The following is a 7,131-nucleotide window of genomic DNA, read 5'->3' as shown; positions in this document are numbered from 1 at the left end:
TTGCATTCAGTTGAGAAGTAATAATAAAAATAATCACTTATTGTCTTAATAATCACTTTAATAATTGCTTATTATCACAAGTAGGCTTCAATGAAGTTAGTGTGAAAAGCCCCTAGTCGCCACATTCCGCCGCCTGTTCGGGGAGGACGGTATGGGAATTGAACTACAAGCCTGTTTAACCCACTGTGCTAATGAAAACTCAATGGGAATAGAGATCCCCCCTTGGTTAACTAAAGAGGTTAAGGAAATGAAATGAAATGAAAACCACTTATTGTCACAAGTAGGCTTCAATGAAGTTACTGTGAAAAGCCCCTAGTCGCCACATTCCGCCGCCTGTTCGGGAAGGCTGGTATGGGAATTGAACTAAATGCCAGCTGTTTAACCCACTGTGCTAATGAAAACTCGATGGGAATAGAGATCCCCCCTTGGTTAACTAAAGAGGTTTAGGAAATGAAATGAAATTCGCTTATTGTCACAAGTAGGCTTCAAATGAGTTTACTGTTAAAAGCCCCTAGTCGCCACATTCCGGCGCCTGTTCGGGTGGGGGAGCTGGTACGGGAATTGAACCGTGCTGCTGGCCTGCCTTGGTCTGCTTTCAAAGTCAGCGATTTAGTCCTGTGCTAAACCAATAGCATTAAGTTGGAAGAAGCTTACAATGTTGTCCGGAAGAGGAGTAAGACTGAGGATTGGGGGAGTTTGAAAACCCACAAAGGATGCTGAAAAGTTTGATAAAAGAGGGAGAAGATAGATTGTATGTCGGACAGCCAGATATATAAAAATTATAAGAGTTTCCTCAGGTATGCAAAGAGGAAGGGATCAGTAAATGTGAAACATTCAGAGGCCAAAACTGGAGAAATTATAATGGGGAATAAAGAAATGACATGACAAGACAATGTTAAGTAAATATTTTCTGTCTGTTGTCATGTTGAAGACACAAAAATATTCCAGAAATGTTGGGGAGCCAAGGATCTGGTGAGTGTGAGGTACTTAAAGTTATTAATTTTGAAAATGTTACAACATCCTGCATTAGGGCGCAGTCAATTCCAGCTCCAAAGTCTCTGCTAGACTTTGGGGACCAGTTTATCTCACTTAGATAGACGGATGATTTGTGATGCAGGCGGGGCCAGCAGCGCAGGTTCAATTCCCGTCCCGGCTGAGGTTATTCATGAAGGCCCTGCCTTCTCAACCTTGCACCCTTGCCTGAGCTCTTTCTCTCCGTACATATTGTCTATATGGACTTCAGTAAGGCCTTTGACAAGGTCCCTCATGGTAGACTAGTACAAAAGGTGAACTCACACGGGATCAGGGGTGAGCTGGCAAGGTGGATACAGAACTGGCTAGGTCATAGAAGGCAGAGAGTAGCAATGGAAGGATGCTTTTCTCATTGGAGGGCTGTGACCAGTGGTGTTCCACAGGGATCAGTGCTGGGACCTTTGCTCTTTGTAGTATATATAAATGATTTGGAGGAAAATGTAACTGGTCTGATTAGTAAGTTTGCAGACGACACAAAGGTTGGTGGAATTGCAGATAGCGATGAGGACTGTCGGAGGATACAGCAGGATTTAGATTGTTTGGAGACTTGGGCAGAGAGATGGCAGATGGAGTTTAATCCGGACAAATGTGAGGTAATGCATTTTGGAAGGTCTAATGCAGGCAGGGAATATACAGTGAATGGTAGAACCCTCAAGAGTATTGAAAGTCAAAGAGATCTAGGAGTACAGGTACACAGGTCATTGAAAGGGGCAACACAGGTGGAGAAGGTAGTCAAGAAGGCATACGGCATGCTTGCCTTCATTGGCCGGGGCATTGAGTATAAGAATTGGCAAGTCATGTTGCAGCTGTATAGAACCTTAGTTAGGCCACACTTGGAGTATAGTGTTCAATTCTGGTCACCACACTACCAGAAGGATGTGGAGGCTTTAGAGAGGGTGCAGAAGAGATTTACCAGAATGTTGCCTGGTATGGAGGGCATTAGCTATGAGGAGCGGTTGAATAAACTCGGTTTGTTCTCACTGGAACGAAGGAGGTTGAGGGGAGACCTGATAGAGGTATACAAAATTATGGGGGGCATAGACAGAGTGGATAGTCAGAGGCTTTTCCCCAGGGTAGAGGGGTCAATTACTAGGGGGCATAGGTTTAAGGTGAGAGGGGCAAGGTTTAGAGTAGATGTACGAGGCAAGTTTTTTACGCAGAGGGTAGTGGGTGCCTGGAACTCGCTACCGGAGGAGGTGGTGGAAGCAGGGACGATAGTGACATTTAAGGGGCATCTTGACAAATACATGAACAGGATGGGAATAGAGGGCTACGGACCCAGGAAGTGTAGAAGATTGTAGTTTAGTCGGGCAGCATGGTCGGCACGGTCTTGGAGGGCCGAAGGGCCTGTTCCTGTGCTGTACATTTCTTTGTTCTTTGTTCTTTGTAAGTGATGTATTTCTGAAACTTCAGAGGCCTGAATGAATCTACAGCAAAGCCTCTAACTGAAAGTAAAGTTTGAAGGAGAGCAGGGTGCTGGAAACCACCATCTGAAACAAAGTCCCCTTTTTTTCCTTTTACTTATGATTTTTATCCCTTTCCCCCACTCTGTGTTTGTTTGTCTTGTGTGTGTGTGTGTGTGCGTGTTTGTAGAGGGTGGGGACAAGTTAAAGTGGGGAATTAGGAATTGGATGATAGTTTAACCAGTTGCATTTGCTGCATATTTCATTGTAGTTCTTGTTATTACTAAAAAATAATTGTGTTTACATTTCCAAACCTGGTGACTGTAATTATTGGGCAGTCTGGGGCCAAAGACTTTGGACATTTTTCTAAGAATTATTGGTTAATTCACTTGTGTTGTGACTCCAGGTCAAGTGGGACTGAAACTATTGAGGAAATTTCAGTCAATGTTTGCACCATAAAGGTATCGCTTTTGTAGTTTAGATTGACAAGATCATTTTTAATTTAAAGAAAAGCTCAAAATGGCATCCTATTGGCATTTTCATTGCTGCATTATATTTGTCACTGTTTTCCATTGCACTTTTATTTCTAAATTCACTAAAGCATTGCTTCCAGGTATTATTTAACATGTAGCAAACAAAACAGCCAGAAATGGAATTTCCTTAATGGGAATAGTTTGTGAGGGGACAAGAGAAGGAGGTGCAGCTGTACCTCTGATATTTATAATGCACCTTTCTATACTTCAGGAGCTGCAGTGCTGACATGACAGAGGAATCACCTTCACAAAGGGGCCCCCACAAAGCTCTGCCCTGTCTTAGAGGATGACTTTCAAGGACCTGTGCTAAAGGAACAATTCCTGTGACGGACATGCATTGAACCGCTACACCATTGGGACTTTCTGAGCTGCCATGAGTGACATAGAACAATTTAATCAGTCAGCTATCCAAAGATGATTGAATGCACCACAGAGGCCGTGTTTTCAAACACCTTTAACACTTGTCCAGAGGACAGAAACTGCCAACTTGGGAGTTCAGTGTTTATTTGATGTTAAGGTTCCCAAGAGTAGTGGGTGTGTTCATATATAGATCATTGAGTCTTTCTACAAGCCTCTGATGGACAAGATATACTGCTGTCCTATGGGAGATGCTGTGAAGTATCAAACAAGGCTATCCTCCTTCTCACATCCATCTCATGCAGCAGTGCATCTAATTTGTCAATGCAAGGAATCAAGTGCTGCACAGTCCCATCACTTGCTCATTGTCCCCTACCAGGATGGCCGAGTGATTAAGGCGTTGGACTTAAGATCCAATGGACATATGTCCGCGTGGGTTCGAAACCCACTCTTGGTAAATGGAGTTTGGCAGCACAGTAGTTAGCACTGTTGCTTCACAGCGCCAGGGTCCCAGGTTCAATTCCCGGCTTGGGTCACTGTCTGTGCGGAGTCTGCACATTCTCCCCGTGTCTGCGTAGGTTTCCTGCGGATGCTCCGGTTTCCTCCCACAAGTCCCGAAAGAAGTGCTGTTAGGTAATTTGGACATTCTGAATTCCCCCTCCATGTACCCGAACAGGTGCCGGAATGCGGTGACTAGGGGCTTTTCACAGTAACGTCATTGCAGTGTTAATGTAAGCCCACTTGTGATAATAAAGATTATTATTATTATTAGTCCCCAATTCATGGGTCAACATTGGAATTATCTTCACTTCATTTTGCCTGGCATTTTCTTTCGCGTTCCCAGCCATTAAACGTTGCTTTGCAATATAGTTTTTCTCCTTATATATAGCCACTGACTGTGCCTTGAAGTTGGGCATATCTTTTATTGAAATGCAGCCAAGTGTCACATTATCCAATTTGGATACTCAGCAATGTTAGGCCAAAATTGTGCTTGGAATATATGTAAATATTCAAATAAACGTTCACCACAAAATTAGATGTTGACGTGTCCTGTGGGCTCCTGTGGACTAGACCCAGCCCATTCAGACCCAGATTTTATCAATGTCACAAAAAAGGGTCTCTAATTTAAAGTGACAGTATAATTCAACTGGTGTTCGCTGACAGTCTGTTACTAACTATGAAAAGCTGATTGCTGAGAGATTTCAGCAATTTGCCAAACATCTTCCCTCATGGCAGCCATTCAAGACATTGGATAGTGCCACAGGTTTGAGGAGCTATTTCCCAACGGATTCACAGATAATAAAAATGGAATAAAGTCTGTTGAGTCAAATCTATCCAGGAACTGATATAGAATTAGATTCAACCACTAATAGGGTGGATTATTTTTACATTTCTCAATGACATTGGTACAGTAAATATTTCTATATGCATCTATTGGACCAGCACAGAGACAATATGGCTGAAAAACAACTTTTTGAATGTTTTATTTAGTTGCTTTGGTTGTGCACTGAAACTCAGTGTCTGAATTACAATCGGGTTCAAGAAAGTAGGATGCCTTGAATAATATTGAAGATTGGGATTGAAGCATTGATATCGTCCTTTTGAAAAGTTAAGTTGATCCTTTTGTGATTATAATGGATGGAATTTTCCCCCAAATCAGTAACATTTCAGGTGGGTAAAAGGGTGCGAATCGCGGCGGCTGTTGCGACGCAAGTCTGATCGCGATCTTCCGCTGTTAGTCATTCTTTTGGAGGGGGGCGTGTTTTGCAACAGCACTGAGAGGGGCCGGGCCTAAACACGACGACAATTCTGGCTCCTCAGAGATCGGGGCACCCCCAAAGTTAACTCACAGGCTCCCTTCCCGCCCCTCCCTGCGCCCCACGAACATCACGACCCCCTGCAGGCAAGGGAACACCCCCAACCCTTGACGATAAAGAGGCAAACCTCCTCCCCATGACTAAATATTCAGGTCACCCCCCCCCCCCCCCCCCGGCCACCCCTCTACGCAGGCATCAGGGTGACCTGACCCAATCACCATCCTTACCGGCATCAATTCCAATCCCCTAGGTGAGCAACACTCCGCTATGGGGTCGCCAAAGGCCCTATACCTTCAGGCCAGGCCCCTTGGCAGTGCCAACCTGGCACCCTGGCAGTGCCCTATCATATCATAGAACATCTGGTGGCTACAATGGCCTCCCAGTCCCCTGGCATGGTCATCACGCCTGATCTCCGTTTGTACAGACTGATAGTGGTTTTCGCCAGTGCCACACCACGACAATGGGCGCACACCAGGGAGCTTCGGTGTCAGGCTGACTTTGCACGTTGAAATCTATTTAAGTTCAGGACAATCAGGTTCACGCTCTTGCTGATTACATCTACTGGGAGGGCCTGGAAACATTGCGAAATCTTTGCCGCTCGGCGCAAATCCCCTTCCAGGTTTCTCCCGGTATTTTCCTGACATGGCAGGATCTGCACCAGGTGCAACGTGGCTGGAAAATTGCCCCGCAAATTTGTTTGTAAATTGATTTTTTTTTATCCTTCTTTCCTGTTAAGAACATAAGAACTAGGAGCAGGTGTCGGCAATGCAGCCCCTCGAGCCTGCTCCGCCATTCAATACAATCATGGTTGATCTCCTCTCGGTATCAACTCCACTTCCCTGCCCGCTCCCCATAACTCTTCAACCCATTACTAATTAAAAATCCGCCTATCCCCTCCTTAAATTTATTCAATCTACCAGCATCCACTGGGTTAGTGAATTCCATGGATAGATCTCAATTAGATCTGCTCTCATTCTTCTAAACTTGATTGTTTAGGCCTAAACTACTCAATCTCATTAGGCAAACACCTCATCTCTGGAATCAACCTAGTGAACCTCCTCTGAACTGTCTCTAGCGCAACCACGCCCCTCCTCAAATAAGTGGAATAAAACTGTACACAGTTCTCCAGGTGCGGTCTCCTCAATGCTTTGTACAGTTGCAGCAACACTTCCCTACTTTTACATGCTGTTCCTTTAGCAAGGCCAAAATTCCATTTGTCTTCCTTATTCCCTGCTGTACCTGCATTCTAGTTTTCTGAGATTCATGCACAAGGACCCCCAGATCACTCTACACCGAGACACTCTGGTTTCTTTCTATTAAGATAAGAGGTTGCCTTTCCATTCTTCTGACCAAAATGGGTAACCTCACGCTTATCCATGTTAAACTTCATCTGCCAAATTTTGGCCCACTCCACATCCCTATCCACTATCCCTATCCACATCCATTTATAATTTTCTTATTTCCTCATTGCAATTTACTAACCCAGCTATTTTAGTGAAATCTGAAAATTTGGTTTTCGTACCTAAGTCATTAACATAGATTGTAAATAGCTGGGGCCCGAGGACCGAACCTTGTGGCACCCCACTAGTTATATCTTGCCAACCAGAAAAATACTCATTTATCCCGACTCTCTGCCTTCTGTCGGTTAGCCAGTTTTCTCTCCAAGTTAATAAATTACCCATAATCCATGTGATCTTATCTTGTGTATTAACCTTTTGTGTGGCACCTTATCTAATGCCTTTGGGAAGTCCAGATACGTTACATCTACAGGATCCCCATTATCCACTTGACTTGTTACATCTTCGAAGAACTCTAACAAATTAGTTACACACGATTTAACCTTCATAAAACCAGGCTGACCTGATGGATTGCATTTTGACTTTCCAAATTTCCTGTTATTATTACCTTAGTAATGGATCCTATCATTTCCCCAAGCCAGATGTTAAATTAACTTTTATATAGTTTCCTACATTCTGCCTCCCTCCCTGT

At 44.0% G+C, this 7,131-nt stretch overlaps 1 non-coding gene across 1 annotated transcript; it reads left to right on the top strand.

The window, feature by feature from the left end:
- Window positions 1–3,699: 3,699 nt before the first annotated feature.
- Window positions 3,700–3,782, top strand: trnal-uaa (transfer RNA leucine (anticodon UAA)). The gene has a single exon. It is a non-coding gene; the product is annotated as a tRNA-Leu (tRNA).
- Window positions 3,783–7,131: the final 3,349 nt, after the last annotated feature.

This window comes from Scyliorhinus torazame, chromosome 19 (assembly GCF_047496885.1).
Source record: "Scyliorhinus torazame isolate Kashiwa2021f chromosome 19, sScyTor2.1, whole genome shotgun sequence".
In the NCBI taxonomy this organism is placed as follows: Eukaryota; Metazoa; Chordata; class Chondrichthyes; order Carcharhiniformes; family Scyliorhinidae; genus Scyliorhinus; species Scyliorhinus torazame.
The sequence above is the reverse complement of the archived record's forward strand: the minus strand, read 5'-3'. Positions and strand labels throughout refer to the sequence as shown.